At 40.9% G+C, this 18,377-nt stretch overlaps 1 protein-coding gene across 4 annotated transcripts in view; it reads left to right on the forward strand.

Moving 5' to 3' along the window:
* The window catches only part of ndst2a (N-deacetylase/N-sulfotransferase (heparan glucosaminyl) 2a), a 346,042-nt gene that overhangs the window by 26,032 nt on the left and 301,633 nt on the right, over positions 1–18,377 (forward strand). The window contains exon 2 of one of the 4 annotated variants that reach the window (XM_060926279.1): positions 10,350–10,427. The exons of the other annotated variants lie outside the window; for them this stretch is intronic. The gene's annotated coding sequence lies outside the window, so the exon portion shown is untranslated. The remainder of the gene's footprint in view (positions 1–10,349; positions 10,428–18,377) is intronic. 4 annotated transcript variants of the gene reach the window in all.

Raw genomic sequence — 18,377 nt, forward strand, 5'->3', positions numbered from 1 at the left:
CAAAAATCTATATCTCATCTTCTGTTTACTCAATTGTCATCAAACTTCATACGCAAACTCTTCATAGCTCACCTGACATGTCCGCCAAATTTTGTGCACTTTCGCCCCTGGGGGTGCGGGTTATGGCAGAAATGATATTGCAGCTTCTGATTTGTCAAACTTGGCAAGCAAACTCTTTACAAGACCCTTTTTGGGGAGCTTGCCATGGTCGACATCGCACGAAATTTGGCTCCTTTTTCTTAGACTCCCACCGGTACTGAGAACCAGAAGCCCAGATCCAGGCGGGCCTCAGGGCCTCTATAGCGCCCCCTAACTCATTGTGATTTTGGCCTCCCGCATTAAGGTGCCTGGTTGCCATGTAGTTTGTAGTAGTGGCATGCCATTTGGTACGCATATGTATCTCACTAAGCCGGACAAAAATGTAATGCCAATGCATTAGCCACGCCCAACAGGAAGTAAGGTAATTTCACTTTTGTGCGAAATGCATGGCCACGAAAACGGCGCAACTCCTCCTAGACCGTTCATAGGAATGTCACCAAAATTGATACACATCATCTACAGACATGGCTGACAAAAGTTCCTAAATACGTTTCACGTAGAATAAACCGTTCAGAAGTTATACGTCAATCAATTTTCAATGCAAAATTTTACATGCTTAAAAATTCATAACATATCTTCAAATTGCTCAAAACTGCTCATACTTCACACGCAAATCACTCATTGGGCATCTGACATGTTACCCAATTTCTGTGATATTTCGCCACTGGGGGCGCTATTTTTGGGCAAAAAATCCAATCTTTCCTCAAATTTGGTCAAACTTCACGGCCACCCTCTTACTACCTCCCATGTCATGTACACCTCATTTTGGGAATTTTCGTCCATGGGGGGCGCTGTTTTTGGCCAACGCAATTGCTCCAAAACAGGTTTTTGGTAAATAATTCCATAATGCTTCTCCTTCACACCACTACCTTGTGATAGTACTTTGCTGTTGTAGACACTTATTTTTCCAACTCATTATCGCTCATGTGCAGCATAGCGCCACCTACTGACATGGGAGAAACCAAAAAATTTATTCTTCAAAAATCAATATCTCATCTTCTATTTTCTCAATCTTGATCAAACTTGATACGCACACTCTTAACAGGTCACCTGACATATGTGCCAAATTTTGTGAACTTTTGCCACTGGGGGCGCTGTTTTCAGGCAACAATTTATATCTCGGCTTCTGATTGGTCAAACTTGATCAAACTTTACAAAACAACTCTTCATAGGTCCCTTGACATGTATACCAAATTTGGTGAACTTTCACCACTGGGGGCGCTCATTGCGCTGTAGCAGTTGCAGGAGAGGTGTTTACAATCATGAGGCACCAGGAGTATGTTGTTTTGGTTGCCTTAAACACACATGACTTGTGGACCACTGGGGGCGCTCATTGCACTGTAGCAGTTGCAGGAGAGGTGTTTACAATCATGAGGCACCAGGAGTATGTTGTTTTGGTTGCCTTAAACACACATGACTTGTGGGGAATGGGTAGGCAGTCGGGAGCAAGTGTTGTAGCATAGCACCACCTACTGACATGGGAGAAACCAAAAAATTTATTCTTCAAAAATCAATATCTCATCTTCTATTTTCTCAATCTTGATCAAACTTGATACGCACACTCTTAACAGGTCACCTGACATATGTGCCAAATTTTGTGAACTTTTGCCACTGGGGGCGCTGTTTTCAGGCAACAATTTATATCTCGGCTTCTGATTGGTCAAACTTGATCAAACTTTACAAAACAACTCTTCATAGGTCCCTTGACAAGTATACCAAATTTGGTGAACTTTCACCACTGGGGGCGCTCATTGCGCTGTAGCAGTTGCAGGAGAGGTGTTTACAATCATGAGGCACCAGGAGTATGTTGTTTTGGTTGCCTTAAACACACATGACTTGTGGACCACTGGGGGCGCTCATTGCACTGTAGCAGTTGCAGGAGAGGTGTTTACAATCATGAGGCACCAGGAGTATGTTGTTTTGGTTGCCTTAAACACACATGACTTGTGGGGAATGGGTAGGCAGTCGGGAGCAAGTGTTGTAGCGTTACATACAGACTAATAGATGTCTAACAGAAGACAATCCTATGTAGCTATAGCTTGGTGACTGATGAGGTAAATACATTAATTTGGTTGGGAAGCCATGGCATAAAATGTTCTGTCCATGACAACATCTCAGCGCACCGTGTACTCTGTGTCCAATTCTGTGCTTTGTCACCATTGTGGGAGTAATGTCTCTTGCCAAAGAAGCTGTGGAAGGTATTTCACGGGGACGCATGCCCCCGCCCCCAATGCATTAGCCACGCCCAACAGGAAGTGAGGTAATTTCACTTTTGTGCGAAATGCATGGCCACGAAGACGGCGCAACTCCTCCTAGACCGTTCATAGGAATGTCACCAAAATTGATACACATCATCTACAGACATGGCCGACAAAAGTTACTAAATACGTTTCACGTAGGATAAACCGATCAGAAGTTATACGTCAATCAATTTTCGATGCAAAATTTTACATGCTTAAAAATTCATAAATCTTCTGATTGCTCAAAACTGCTCATACTTCACACGCAAATCACTCATTGGGCTTCTGACATGTTACCCAATTTCTGTGATATTTCGCCACTGGGGGCGCTATTTTTGGGCAAAACATCCAATCTTTCCTCAAATTTGGTCAAACTTCACGGCCACCCTCTTACTGCCTCCCATGTCATGTATACCACATTTTGGGAATTTTCGTCCATGGGGGGTGCTGTTTTTGGCCGACGCAATTGCTCCAAAACGGGTTTTTGGTAAATAATTCCATAATGCTTTTCCTTCACTCCACTACCTTGTGATAGTACGTTGCTGTTGTAGACACTTATTTTTCCAACTCATAATCGCTCATGTACAGCGTACCGCCACCTACTGACATGGGAAAAACCAAAAAATTTATTCTTCAAAAATCTATATCTCATCTTCTATTTACTCAATTGTCTTCAAACTTCATATGCAAACTCTTCATAGCTCACCTGACATATACGCCAAATTTTGTGCACTTTCGCCCCTGGGGGTGCTGGTTATGGCAAAAATGATATTGCAGCTTCTGATTTGTCAAACTTGGCAAGCAAACTCTTTACGGTATTTTGCGGGGACGCATGCCCCCGCCCCCCTTGGCCGCTGGCGCGAGGGCCCGTCGAGGCCGCTTGCGGCTTTAATTTTTTTTGTCCTTTTTCCCCCCAGAATATACAAGTGTAAAACAAAGATTTAAAAATACATAATTTCTTCTTCTATTGTTGGTCCATGCATTGTGTACTCACACATTACGCTTAAAGAATGTCTTTTTAAGGTAATGATTTTTTTTGGATTTCACGTTTGGTAGAACAAGGCTATCAGAGGAGTAACTAAAAGGTGCATCTTGGGTTTGAACCCATCTTGAAAATTTTTTGATGCATTTCCAAGTGCTTATTGGGTTGTTGACGTACACATGCAGCTAATTATATCGACAGTGATGTAGTTTAGAGTCTGATGAATAAGGGAATGTTGGCACTGATCTTAAAATAATAATAATAATCCTGTGATTTCTGATAATCGATGTTGGTGGCTGTTATCTAACTTCTCAAAAGACAAACGTCTTCATTCAAATATTGTGAATATTACAAAAATAGCTAAATGTACATGGAAAAAACATCTTAAACGATGTACACAACAAAATTGCTTTAATTATGCCAGTATGTGTGACACTATACATCACTATTCATTTGGAAACGGCTATGTTTATTTGTGGTTTCAAATTATAGCCTACTTGGATTGAATAGCTTATTTCTAATTATCTTCATCACTCAAATCCAGCATGTTTGCAGTGTTAATATAACAGATACTTTGGATAGGAACTGTACAAAAATGCCATTGCGACTCTGTTCGACTCTGCTTGGGTCGGCTGATTGTTGTGATTTGTGGCTGTTCTAGATGTTTGGTGCCAACAGTGGAATTGAAGTGTGTGCTCTGGTGATTAAACTACGCTCATAACATGATTTAAAGGAGCCATCTTCGGTGTCTCTGTATTTATTTTTAAAAAAAATTTTCAGATATTATAAACACAAATCCAGATTTAGCGGCGGTTGACAATATTGGCTTGCTGGTTTATCGACAGGGCCTGAGTATGGTCGTTACAATTTCGCCAGGTGCTACAGTGAGAAATGGAATTGAACTGATCAGAATCATGTATTTTCCCCATTTATGGTAGAAAGCCACAAGGTAGCTGTGTACATTTGGAGTTGGGGGGGATTTGGAAGCGACCCCAGACAAAGTACTTTTTTACTGCAGGAAGAAAAGCGGAAGAGTAGATCTGGTTTGTAAGATAAAATATAATTTTCCCAGAGCATCTTATTTTAATCATCAATGGAACTGTTGTAAAGCTATTCTAATGCAGTCTTAATATGGTTGTTCATGCATTAAATGATTAAATAACAAATTTGTGGCTTCACTGCCCCACTACTAGCTAAGATCCAACCAACATTGATGAGTGTCACACGTCAGTTTAGTAGGGGTGGCACGGTTCACAAAAGTCGCGGTTCGGTACGTATTGCGGTTTGAGGTCTGCGGTTCGGTACGTATTGCGTTTTTTTTTTTTTTTTTTTTTTTTTTTAAATCTTAAGTACTCTGTATTTGGGCATATAGCCTACTATTTACCTTAAGTAAACATAGTTTAGGATACAGCATTTAAGAGAGGTTAAAATTATAGTTACAATGAAATAATCATGCACAAACTGAGTTTGAGTTGACATAAGCACATTTTATGAACAATCTCTGATGAAAAGCCAGGTAGTATTTTGAAACAGCAAGAGGGAAGACATGGATGATTTCAACAGCTTTTTTATTTACTACAGTATTTATACAAAGTGTCAGGAGTGTTTGCTGCCATGTTGTGGCATCTAGAGGAACCAGGTGTCTTTTGTCACATACAGAGTTTTCATAATTGGAAGAAATAAAAATGAACTTACTTTACAAAGCTTGCATATTGTGACGTTTTTGTCAATTGATTTTTTGCCGGCGTCATCGCATGTAATGGGAAAACCAAAATGTTCCCACACACCTGATTTGAATGCCGCGGGGGCATCCTCTATGTACGACGACCTGCCTTCTCCACTCCCACTTGCCATTTTTGCACTTGCCATCCACACTCCGCTGTCACTTCAATTCTTTCGCGCAGGGGTGATAGCGTTCCGGCGCCGCGCCGGATTTCCGGCGTACCGCGGCGGCGGGAAAAAAAAATAAAATCTAGTTCGCCCATTATCCTGTGTCATTCTGAGATGCGCAGATAGACAGTAAAGGGAATTCTGAATTCCCTTTACTGTCTGTCTGCGCATCTCAGAATGACACAGGATAATGGGTGAACTAGATTTTTTTTTTTTTTTTTCCCGCCGCCGCGGTACGCCGGAAATCCGGCGCGGCGCCGGAACGCTATCACCCCTGTTCGCGCGAAAGAGAACCACGTGGTTTCATATGGGCATTCGGCTTTTTTTTTTTGGCGAACGTCTTAAATAGGGGTACCGCGGTTTATACGCGTATTGCAACAGGCGTATCGTACGGTTCGGTTTTTTTCCCATAACCGTGCCAAGCCTACAGTTTTTAGTATATTTTTCTCATAATGCCTTAAAATTAATTCGAGGCTACACCGTGTGTGTGTGTGTGTGGTGCTTTGTCACTGTGTCACTTAAACATGGTTGGTAATATAGCGCTGGTGCTTAATTGCTATAAAAAATGCACAGAAGGAAATGATTCCATGGCGGTAATCTGCTGTCAGAAGTCTGCTCTGAAGATGATGAGAAAATGAGGTACGGTGAGGATGAATCCATATGATTTCTTTCCACTGTGTAGCTCATGTTTGTGTGAAAGAGACACAGACCGCAGCCTCTAGCCATGTTTGAGACGTAGATGTGTGCGCGCGCGTCTGACAGGTGGTGATGACGACATTTAAAGTGCATATCATGGGTAAATTCAGGAGCAAGATCAACGTAATTCTCCTATTTTATATTAAACTTTAGTCAAATATCTGTCATATTTTGCATTTTACCTTGCGCAATACCAGAAAAATTCAGTTCAAATCAAGCCATTTGAGGCGAATTGGTCCGCCTCTGAAAAAACTTGGCCTTTGGATTTCCCGGGAAACATTGATTTTCATGACGTCACGTGCAGGACGCCTCCCTCTGAATCCTACGTCAGCGCTGGTTTATGAGAAAACGACCTGGTGGTTTTCTGCAAGTTTCTTCAACGTTATCACGTAATTATTAAAATGGTTAACAGATGTATCGTAGGAGGGTGTAGCAACACCAATCTTGATGGGATTAGTACTCATCGTTTCCCAAAAGACTGGACAATGAGAGAGAAATGGGAGCGCTTGGTCTACACAGGCTGTGCACTGAAACTGCGCAAGCTCTTGCAGCCTGCTGGCGCTTCCGCAGGTAACATCACAAATCTGGCTCCAGACTCCCTTGGGATTTTTCCAGACGTGTTTTGTTTTAATTTTTTTTCTGCTGCAGACAGATGGCCTTATGCAAAATTACCCTTCTGGATGAGTGTGTAAAGGGACGTTCATATAAAAACAAAAAACGAAATTGGTCCAGACTATGCCCTTTAAGGCCATGTACACACGTAGCCGGGTATTTTTAAAACCGAACATTTTTCCCCCCCTCCGTTTATAAAAATGTTTTATCCACACCACCTCGTCTTCGAAAAAAATCCCTTCCACACATAACCGAACATCTGCGTTTTCAATCACATTCATAAGCATTCCAAACCTGTAGATGGCATTATTCCTCCCAATCCTACCCCCAATCACATCAGAATAGCCCTCTGTTGGCGTCACTTCCGCCTAAACATAAAACATGGTGCCAAGCTCGTTCGTCTGGACAGACTCGGAGACAGAATTGCTTCCAAACACAATTTTGGAGTAGAAACTTCAAAAGACGCAAGAAAACGTTGATTGGGAATCTTGTCAGTAGTTGGGCTTCTAAAATTAAACATGTAAATAGCACCTGCACAATAATTAACGCTTTCAAGGCACTACTCCGATCCATTACTCTTTGTCCATGCTTAATCTGGCTTCTGTAGTAAACAAAGGCCGCACGTTTGACGTCAGGGCAGATTTGTTGTCATTTTTTTGGCGCAGATTGTGACGTTCTAAAACGCAAAACTCCGTTTATCTCTGTCTACACGAAAAGGCATACACGGAGTTTTCAAAAATCTTCACTTTACCCAGAGTTTTTTTAAATATTCGTTTTTGATGTGTTTTCATGTGGATGACAGGCCAAAACGTAGAAAAATATCTTCGATTTAGCAGATACCCGGCTACGTGTGGACGGGGTCTTAGTCTCTGTCCATTTTAGTTCAATCATACGATTTTCTATATGGCCAAAGGTTTGTGGACACTTCACCAGCACACCTACAGGTTGTATTCAGTCATGTGACTTGCTTGCAAGTTTACTTCCGGTGAATGAAGTGGTGGTCAGACAAAAATTTGGCTGCCGTTATGCGAAGAGCTAGTGAAGCTGTCTCTGACTGTTTTCGCAGTTTAAAGGCCAATGCACTCTAGTTCAGTGTAGAAGCCCAATCTACATCATAAAGACTGCTGAGACATCCTGGTAAAGTGAAAACATGCACGTGAGTTTGCAATATGGTGACCACGATCAAACAGTAAACAAAAACACGAGGACTTAAGTGTCTCGTGAACTTCAGAACATCACAAAATAATGGAAAATGGCAAGAAGTGTCATTTTGCAAATCCAAACGAAATAAATCGGAGGAATTGACAAACATTTCATGAAGTAATCACTGCAAACTCAAGTTCTTTTACTCTGGTCCTTCCAACACAGCAAAGGGTTCAAGAGCCACCTTTCCCGTCGTTTTTTTGGTAAAATCCTTTGCTTTTTCACCCTTTATCGCTTCACAGAGAACCTGGAAGAAACTTTTATCAGTTTCACGGTTTGATCGATTCGAGCAGCACAAAACAGCATGAGCATAGGGCATTTTAAAGTGCATATCCTGGACCAATTTCTTGTGTTTTTTTTTTTTTTTTAAATTAAAGTATATCCCTTTACACACTCATCCAGGAGGGTAATTTTGCACAAGGCCATCTGTCTACAGCAGAAAAAAAAATTAAATAAAACGCGTCTGGAAAAATCCCAAGAGAGTCTGGAGCCAGATTCGTGACGTCACGTGCGGAAGCGCCAGCAGGCTGCGCGCGCTTGCACGGGTTCAGTGCAGTGTCTGTGTAGACCAAGTTTAGCAGCTAGCGATTTTGCATTGAAATCTGGAATTGTCGCTTGAGCTTCTAAACCCATGGATTCATGTATCAATGCTCATCTATCTATTGTTACATAAATCATTTTTTTCTAATTATGTATTTATATATTTCTTCATTTAGAAGAGTACTGGCTACTGTAGGAGAAAGATTTCATAAGCTACACACGTGGAATCTGCTAAGCAGGGTTGTATATACATTTAATGTGTTTGACAGGTCCCAAGATCTCAAGCCCTGACATGCATATCCCTTGATACATGTGAAGTAAGTGTATTATCGCCCAGCGCTTTTGTGTGTGTCAATAAATAACATCATCCGTGTACCAAACAAACATAGGAACACCTAATTTAGAGTATAGTCTCTTATTTCTTACCCTGGCAACAGTCGACTTGTGAATCGCTGATTTTCTTGGTCTTTTTCTCGGCTCGGCTTCCGGGTGCCTCGCACGAAGCGCTCCCATTTCTCTCTCATTGTCCAGTCTTTTGGGAAACGAGGAGTACTAATCCCATCAAGATTGGTGTTCCTACACCCTCCAACGATACATCTGTTAACCATTTTAATAATTACGTGATAACAAAGAAATTTGCAGAAAACCACCAGGTTGTTTTCTCATAAACAAACCAGTGCTGACGTAGGATTCAGAGGGAGGCGTCCCACACGCGACGTCACGAAAATCAATGTTTGCCGGGAAATCCAAAAGCCAAGTTTTTTCAGAGGCGGACCAATTCGCCTCAAATGGCTTGATTTCAACTGAATTTTTCTGGTATTGCACAAAATGCAAAATGTGACAGATATTTGACCAAAGTTTAATATAAATTAGGAGAATTACATTGATCTTGCTCCTGCATTCACCTGTGATATGCACTTTAACGACTAGCAAGGTGCCCCAGCGATAGTAATGCTTTGTGAACAGTGAACTCAGCTGACCACCACTTCATGTCGTGCATATCTAATGAGGCGGATGTGATGTCGGATGCAACCCTTCTATATGTGGTTCTTCTCCAAACTGTTGCCATGAAGTTGGAAGCACACAATTGTAGAGAATATCTTTCTGTTCTGCAGCTTTATAATTTTCCTTCACTCGAACTAAGAGGCCTGAACATATTCCAACATTTTCACACATTTAGCATTGAATGTGTTTGCAGGATCATATTGGACCATGGACTGGCGAAGGTAATTACCAAGCCTCCAAACTAGTTACATTTACATTATAATCTGAAAAACATGATTAGCAGTTAAAGGTAAAATTATTGTACGAATTACAATGTTGGTTAGATGAACAATTAACTCGCTTTCGTTAAAGTCACCTTCTTTTGAAATACATAAACATTCATTTATGTACAGCCTAATAACGTTACTTATCAGACTGAGAGCTTATTCGGAATAAAATGCGTTCATGTAAACATTTCCATCAGAATAGAGTAAATGGTTTGATTGGGCAATCCTAATTAAGCAATATCGCATGAAAGGGAGTGAGTGCTGTTGTGCTGAATATCAGCACGGCTGTGATTTGGTCGTAGGCACAAGGCCTCAGGCCAAGTAGTGAAGATCACAGCCGTGCTGATATTCAGTCCAACAGCATGACCTCAAGTGTGATTTATTCTTAAACAAGATATTAATATTAAGTGCCATTTCAGACACACTATGGCCAAATGTTCTGTTTATTTTTGCTTCTCAAGCAGATATAAATCCTGAAGACGCCACACTCACTTGATAGCCCATCGGCTAGCTAGCTCACGTTGATTTATACTGCGTTCCTGTTAAAGATGTCTCGGATTGAATCGTCATCGTTTCTTCTGAAAAGTATCAATTGCCGCGTCTGCTAATGTTGCTGAAGTAATGTTTCGAACAAGGAAGTGGAATTTTATGTGGCAAAAACAGACAAGCAAAGTAATAAGTACAAAATTAAATGTCCCACTGTTATAGTAAATATCAAGGCTCTTGGAACTCTGCTGGACCAGTTAAATTCGTGGACCAAAACTGTCGTTTTTAATGAAATCTATCCGTCTCTTATCTGAACTTCTTATCCATCAGGGTTACAGGGGAAGCTGGAGCCAATCCCCACCTGGGTAATCTTTTTAAAAACTGGTGAAATAGAGGAACAACAGCCAGGTAAATGATTGTCTGATTACTTTCAGTATCTGAATCTGTGGGTGTGTCTGGGCTATGATGCACTCCTTTAAAGTGGTCCAATGGAAACGCGTTTGTTACAGATTTGAATTTATTTTAAAATAATTGAGATTGAATAGTTTCCTAATGTTAAATTCTGTACTTCTCTGTTTGATCACACTTTGATTTGCTGAGAAGGAAATTATTTAAAACTCGTTAAGAACAAAACATTTTAAGAAGTTTAAAGGAGATGCGCAGAACCATGGCCTCACTTTTTGTTTAAATGCCTTGAGACCTCAAGAATGGCACAGGAATAGTTTTTAAGCGTTAACAATAAATCTAATAGTAATTTTTACGATTAAAATGATCCATTTAGGTAGAGGTCTGAGTGAATGGCCTCGACATCTGTGACATCACAGCAGGAAGTCTATCGGTCTCATCTCCATTTCCGCTATACTAAAACAGAGCTGACTGCAACTTCGATCCTCCATTTTGAGCGAATTCATCGCCATGCCATGTAGATGTGATTTTTGGCCGGTGCAGCACCACGACAGAAGGTGGATTACGTTGCACTTAAAACCCAAGAATGTTCAAACTGCAAAGATTTGGACGCGTTTTGTGAGAAGTTCACGGGCACATTGGGCACCTATGAAATGGTCTCTCCTCTGCTCTACACATTTGAAGACTTGTACGAGACCTCTGATCTGTTGAGGAGCGTTGGCTACAAGCCCGTATTGAAAGAGGGTACAGTACCAATAATTTACAGGAAAAGGAAAGCAAGTTCAGTTGCACCAGTTCTCCTGGAGTGTGAGCTGAGGGTTGTTGCTAAAACCTGGGACGGGATGTGACATGTTATTGCTCAGGCAGTGACCTCAACGCGGTTGTTGCTGAAACCGGTGACGTCCCATCCCGGGTTTTAGTAATCGCCTGATCCGAGCAGCAATGGCAGAGTACTCTGTATGGAGAATGAGTGGAGTAACTGTCTGATTTCTCTGCTGGATATGCTTGCCTCAGCAGCAATATCTCACCCTTATGTGGAGGAAGCGAATGAACAGAGAACTGAACAAACAACTGAAAGTCAAATTGTTTCAAACATTTGGCCACAAGATCAGTCTTCAAGAAGCGAGAACACAGACGGGTAAGCTCCGACTCATTTGGATACAAAACACCACCACTCGTTTACCTGCATTTAGATTAATACATGTATTGTGTGTTTAAGTTACCAGTATAAGATGATTTAATTTGCTTCAGAATGTGATTGCCTCAGTTCATCTGATTATTTAATGAGCCTTTTACATTTTATCAGTGAAAATGCATGCATGTACATAAGTTGTAACACCTATCCTGTTTTAATGAGCGTCAACCCACAATCAATTGATATGACTTTGGTCTATAGCTGTCAAAGGCCTCGGCCTTAAAACCGGTTTCCGCTGTGACGTCACACACTCGGGGCTGGCTGGCTCAGCGGGGCAGCTCGAACGCCAACTTTGCGCTTGATTTTCTCATCTCATTATCTCTAGCCGCTTTATCCTGTTCTACAGGGTCGCAGGCAAGCTGGAGCCTATCCCAGCTGACTACGGCCGAAAGGCGGGGTACACCCTGGACAAGTCGCCAGGTCATCACAGAGCTGACACATAGACACAGACAACCATTCACATTCACACCTACGGTCAATTTAGAGTCACCAGTTATCCTAACCTGCATGTCTTTGGACTGTGGGGGAAACCGGAGCACCCGGAGGAAACCCACGCGGACACGGGGAGAACATGCAAACTCCGCACAGAAAGGCCCTCGCCGGCCACGGGGCTCGAACCCTGGACCTTCTTGCTGTGAGGTGACAGCGCTACCCACTACACCACCGTGCCACCCGCGCTCGATTTTAACTCTCAAAAATAAATAAACATAAATTCCCATTTATGCAGCATACAAGAGTGAAGGAGATGAGATCCACTCAGAAATGTATTTAAAAATAAAGGTTCCGCATATCTCCTTTAAATGAGCTCATACGAATGGCAAAACGCTTTGCTTGTAAACGTGGCCTGTTTTTGTGCATCTCGTATGGGTTGACAGCTGTTAAAGATGAAACATGATTGGATCTTCCTTTCATCCTGTGAGACATGGTTGGCTCTTGGCTCTGTGACGCCATGAGTTTGTTTTTTGCGGTCTGTCATGCCGCAGGTACAACCAGAGAACTGTTTGATTCCATTTCCAAGTTACTGAGCATGCTAGAATGCCTGTTCCAGATCTTCCCGGCTCACTTTAACCCCGGTTTACAGGGCAGTCTTGCACAATCTGAGGAATACACTATCCGCCTGAGCTCACAGATGCCCACGCTTGGCTTGTGTTACTGAGATTGACGGGAGAGTGAGCGTATGCCAATCCTCCCACCCAGAGAACAATTTGTTTCTTTAGAGCTCAGCATCACCTTGAATCGAACTGATCACCGGATGGTGGGGAAACTTGTTGGCAAATCTGAAAGCCTCATTTGGAAACAATAAGTACAAGGTTGTATGACTGCACATAATATAAAATCTGTTCTTTTATTAAAACGTACTACTTATGTTAGATTTCATGCTTGTACTGAAACACTGTTTTAGATGAATTGCATGACCAGTTCCATAACAACCTTATCCATGCATTATATGTATTTGTCCGTGTTGGGCAAACGTTGTCCTCCACAATAAATTGGTACCATGTTGCTACGTTAAAGTACAATTACACAGTTGAATGTGTGTCCTAGGGCTAATACTGACGAGCTGTGTGTCAGTAACGTAGTCTTTTTACAAATGTATGTGTATGTAAGCAATGTTGGTGCGCGTTCCTGCTGCAGGAAATGTTAAGCATATTCTGTGTAAATGCTGGAATGTGGCTAAAACCTGAGGTGTGTGCACTTTTTTTAAAAATTTTTTTTTTTTTCTTACCAGCTGTTTGGGGTGGTGTTCTGGGACTGCAACAATTATTTTCAGCATAAAGTTCTCCATTTAGAATTTTCATAATCGATCTGTGTCTCATTTAAGAGTTACACAATGGCCTTTTAGCAGAATTACTGTTTTGATAGGACAGTGTGACTGATGTTTAATTGGCATCATTTACGAAATGGCTACCTTAATAACAGACCTGCCAGGCTATGAAACAATCAATGGATCCATGGAGGCGGATAAAACCCCGTTTAGACAGTGTGATCTATGGTGGTGCATTAATGTTTTAGTAGGAGCATTTGTTCTGTTTTAAAGCATGCTAACTGTTTTTTATTCCTTTCCTGAAATCTAGATTGTTTAGAATGGCCTGCATGCTATTTGTGGTATGAGTGCCGGGGTCATTTCGACAGTCTCGGTGAAACACGTTTACTGTTTGCAATCATCACTGAATTTCACTGACCAGCAGAAACTGCCCAAGCATATAAACAGCCCATTAACACTTGCTTTCTAAGTGTGCATTAAAACCCATATTACCTTTTTAAGTGTTTTTTTATTTTTTAATCCCTAATCTTAATTACAGTGAATTCATGTATCATATTGTAAATACTTATGGCTGTGCAGTGCTGTAACTATTTGTTACTGACGTTCTCTGTAACCGTTTTCACTCTTAAGTGGAAGATGTGTAGGCTAGTATGCTTAAGATGTTTTGTTCGATATATATTGTGTACATGAAAAAAATCTGTTGTAGTGCTTCATGAATATGTGGAGCAATGAGTAACAATGTTTTGGTTTCTTAGCAGAGGTGGGAACGATTTATGGTTTAGCTGTAGCATGTCCAGGCTTGACGTTAATGGTAGTCCGACTATCCGGGACAACCAAATGTTTGGTCTGGACAAGTCAAATCCACATTTGAACATCCGATGGGACAAGTTGAGTATTTGTTGAACATCACCATTTTTATAGTAATTATTCAAGAGTTACATCAATAAAATTCCAACAACACTGGTTCAGTCACCTCCATGATCCTGCCGTGTTATTTACGAAATTCTGGGGAAGCAGAGTACAGCAGGCAGTGCTCGAAACTAACGGTGTCCCGATGTCCCGGGGACCATAAAAAATGTCATCGGGACACAAAATTATCATATCTGGGACAATCCCGGGACAATGGAAAAAAATAGATCTAGAAAAAAAGTTCTACATTAATATTATTTACAAAGCCGTAACACACATGTAGACATTCACCTAATTTGTCAATTTTAATTTTAAAACGTTAACAGCGAAAAATACATAGTAGCTACACTTTCGATGCACCTGCATCCGTAGGCTACAGAGCAGCGCATTCTGTTCTAGAATCTTCGGCCGGAGTCCGCATTATATGGACTTGGAATGGAATTGCTACCGCACACGCTGCGCCGACTCTTGCCAGAACAAAAATGCTGAAGTGGTTGAAGCGGACCGACCGCGGGGAAGAAACTGAAAGCCCAGACATAACGTCTCCGGGACCTTCAGGATCCAAAGTGTCATCGCCTGGTCTGCAGGCAACGCTAGCAACTTAATGAACACTGTTAGACACGTTATAAAATACAACAGGAATGATGTGGATGATATTGACGGAAGATACCGTTCAACAGAATAAGTGAGTTTTCTTGGTGTCTTTCTAGTTCAGAAAGTTTAGTCAGTCAGCAGCACAACTGGGCTCGGACCTGGCACTATGCTGATGTTGCTAACATTTGCACCCACGTTTCGGCAGCGAAAGTTCATAAAATGGATAACGGAAAGTTCATAAAAATGGATAACGGAAAGTTCATAAAAATGGATAACGGTAATGGTGAAAATTATAAGTTGGCCTTATAAATGCCAACAGATATTCAAGGTATAAGTAGATGAAATGAACATAAAAGGGGTCTTATTTTCAACTAAAGTGTACTGCAGATGTAGGGAGTTGAAACATTTTCTGAATGAGCTAGTTGGCCCCTTTAAATAAACGGGTATCTATTCATACAGTGAGATCGCCAAAGTTTAATAAACTGAAAATGCAATAACTGTAATTTTGAAGTAGATGATGTATAGGACATGTGTCGCTTGTGTTTTGTGACTTATTGTAAAAATGATATAAAGGGTTCAAAATCGCATAGTTACAAATATAATAGTAACTTCATATGATAATATTAACCACTGGTTATTTCAGAGAGGAAAAAAATGGGGACACTATTGCTTCCATTCGGGACAATACAACACAGAATTCGGGACCACTGGGGGACACAAAGAAAAAAAGTTAATTTCGAGCCCTGACAGCAGGGGTGTGTGGTGTGTGTTGTGTGTTTTTTTTTTTTTTTTTAAATAAAAGTTATAATATTTAATTACAGATTATTAGACTTTGAATTCATTGAAATTAAAGAAATGGCGAACAAATACCTCAATAAAATATGTGGTGGATCTTTTCATTCAGACTGACACCCCCCCCCCCCCCCCCCCCATGGTTCACATTAACCATCACAAATGTCATAATGCTGAACTCATGGTTTGTTTTCATTCAAAACGATTGTCACCCTTATGTCCAACTTGTTTTCTTTTGGTTTCATTTTGTCAGAAGAAGGTGAAAAAGACGACAATCCTAACTCAAACCTGCAGATCAGGTAATGGGTTACAGCAACACATGCACCATAATGGGTCATTTGGATAGCTTTTGTTTGTTAAAGTTTGAGATTTATTGAAATTATAAATAAAGCATAATGATCATCACAATTATACCTGCTTTTTAATAAACTGTTGACCATTTTTCCTTTTATTTAACTAGTAAATACGTAATAAGGTTATGGCCAGGACAAGTGAAAAATCTTGCTGCTTGTCCCACTGGACAAGTGATTAAAAACTTAACGTTGAGCCCTGTATGCATCACTTTTGATTTCTTTCTACAGTGGTACAGGAGCCACCAGAAAACTATGCTTTTCAGATAAAGTACAGGTGAAATAAACTTCACCTGGCTGAAAAGGCAATGCACAAAATGGGCAAGGATGTGGGACAGGCCTTGTAGTGTGACGGAGAACAGCAGTGTGGCATCTGGGACAAAAATGTACCCTGACACACAGTCTAGCATGTTAGAATTTCTTCTATTTTCTCGCCCAGTTTGATGATGACTACGACATTGGCAATCAGGGAACAATTTCTTGACCCTCCTCCCCGATGACATGCAAGGATGTGAACAATGATTGACTGGCAACATTGCAAGTTTGATCCTGGTCTTCTGACCAAGACACAGCAATAGTTTATGGCACTATGATTGTACAATCGGATATGGTGACCATCCTGAAAGGGGGGAGGGAGTGTAGTCTGATCCCGGCATTAGCATTTGAAATGGAGTTTCATCAAAGTGGACAATGGGTCAGGGCATTTATCTGCTTTGCATGTAGAACTGCTAATCATTGATGGAGAGATGCGAGACTTGCACTGATGCGAGAACCTTGGAGTAAACACTGAAGTCTTGAGTATGGGTTAAGGGCAAGGTCAATGACCATTCATGTCCTAAATGGATCTAAAAATCTTATTCTCATGGTCATAACATGTATTGGGCCTCATTTATCTTTTAGTAAACTTGCATGCGCAAGGTATGTTCCCAACCCACAACTCCATCAAAGCTCAAGTGCACGGACAGCTGGGAGCACGAAACGAATGATCAGGGTAAAGGCTGAATGACAGAAGTGAAACTTAAAGCAGATACGCAGACCCTTTTATTTTCAAATAAATTTCTGAGTGGATAGTATCTCCATCCTTGACTCTTGTATGCTGCATAAATGGGAATAAAAAATATATATTTGAGAGTTAAAATCGACCGCAAAGTTGGCGTTCGAGCTGCCCCGCTGAGCCAGCCAGCCCTGAGTGCATGACATCACAGCGGTAACCGGTTTTAAGGCCGAGGCCTTTGACAGCTATAGACCAAAGTCATACAAATAAAAATTTATGGTGAAAGTAAGAAATCCCGTTACTGACTTGCTCAACTAAGACTGATTTGACTTCATTGATTGTGGCTTGACTCATTAAAACAGGATGCACTACTGTTCAAATGTTTGGGGTCACTTTGAAATCTCCTTATTTTTGAAAGAAAAGCACTGTTCTTTTCAATGAAGATCTCTTTAAACTAATCATAAATCCACTCTATACATTGCTAATGTGGTAAATGACTATTCTAGCTGCAAATGTCTGGTTTTTGGTGCAATATCTCCATAGGTGTATAGAGGCCCATTTCCAGCAACTCTCACTCCAGTGTTCTAATGGTACAATGTGTTTGCTCATTGCCTCAGAAGGCTAATGGATGATTAGAAAACCCTTGTACAATCATGTTAGCACAGCTGAAAACAGTTTAGCTCTTTAGAGAAGCTATAAAACTGACCTTCCTTTGAGCAGATTGAGTTTCTGGAGCATCACATTCGTGGGGTCGATTAAATGCTCAAAATGGCCAGAAAAATGTCTTGACTATATTTTCTATTCATTTTACAACTTATGGTGGTAAATAAAAGTGTGACTTTTCATGGAAAACACAAAATTGTCTGGGTGACCCCAAACTTTTGAACGGTAGTGTAGGTGTTATAACTTGTGCAACATGCATGCATTTTCACTGATAAAACGTAAAAAGGCTCATTAAATAATCAGATGAACTGAGACAATCACATTCTGAAGCAAATTAAATCATCTTATACTGGTAACTTAAACCCACAATACAAGTTACATGTATTAATCTAAATGCAGGTAAACAAATTTTTTTTTTTTAAGATCCAAATGAGAGTTGGAGCTTACCCGTCTGTGTTCTCACTTCTCGAAGGCTGATCTTGTGGCCGATTTTGTTTTTGAAACAATCTGACTTTCAGTTGTTCATTCAGTTCTCTGTTCATTCACTTCTTCCATGTAAGGGCGAGATGGCAGCAATATCCAGTGGAGAAATCAGACGGCTGCTCCACTCATTCACTTTTCTTTATTGAGGTATTTCACCTGACGTCACAGGGTCATGTGACGCCCCGGTGTCTGCAATTTTGAAGGTCAA

This window comes from Neoarius graeffei, chromosome 7 (assembly GCF_027579695.1).
Source record: "Neoarius graeffei isolate fNeoGra1 chromosome 7, fNeoGra1.pri, whole genome shotgun sequence".
Classification (NCBI taxonomy): Eukaryota; Metazoa; Chordata; class Actinopteri; order Siluriformes; family Ariidae; genus Neoarius; species Neoarius graeffei.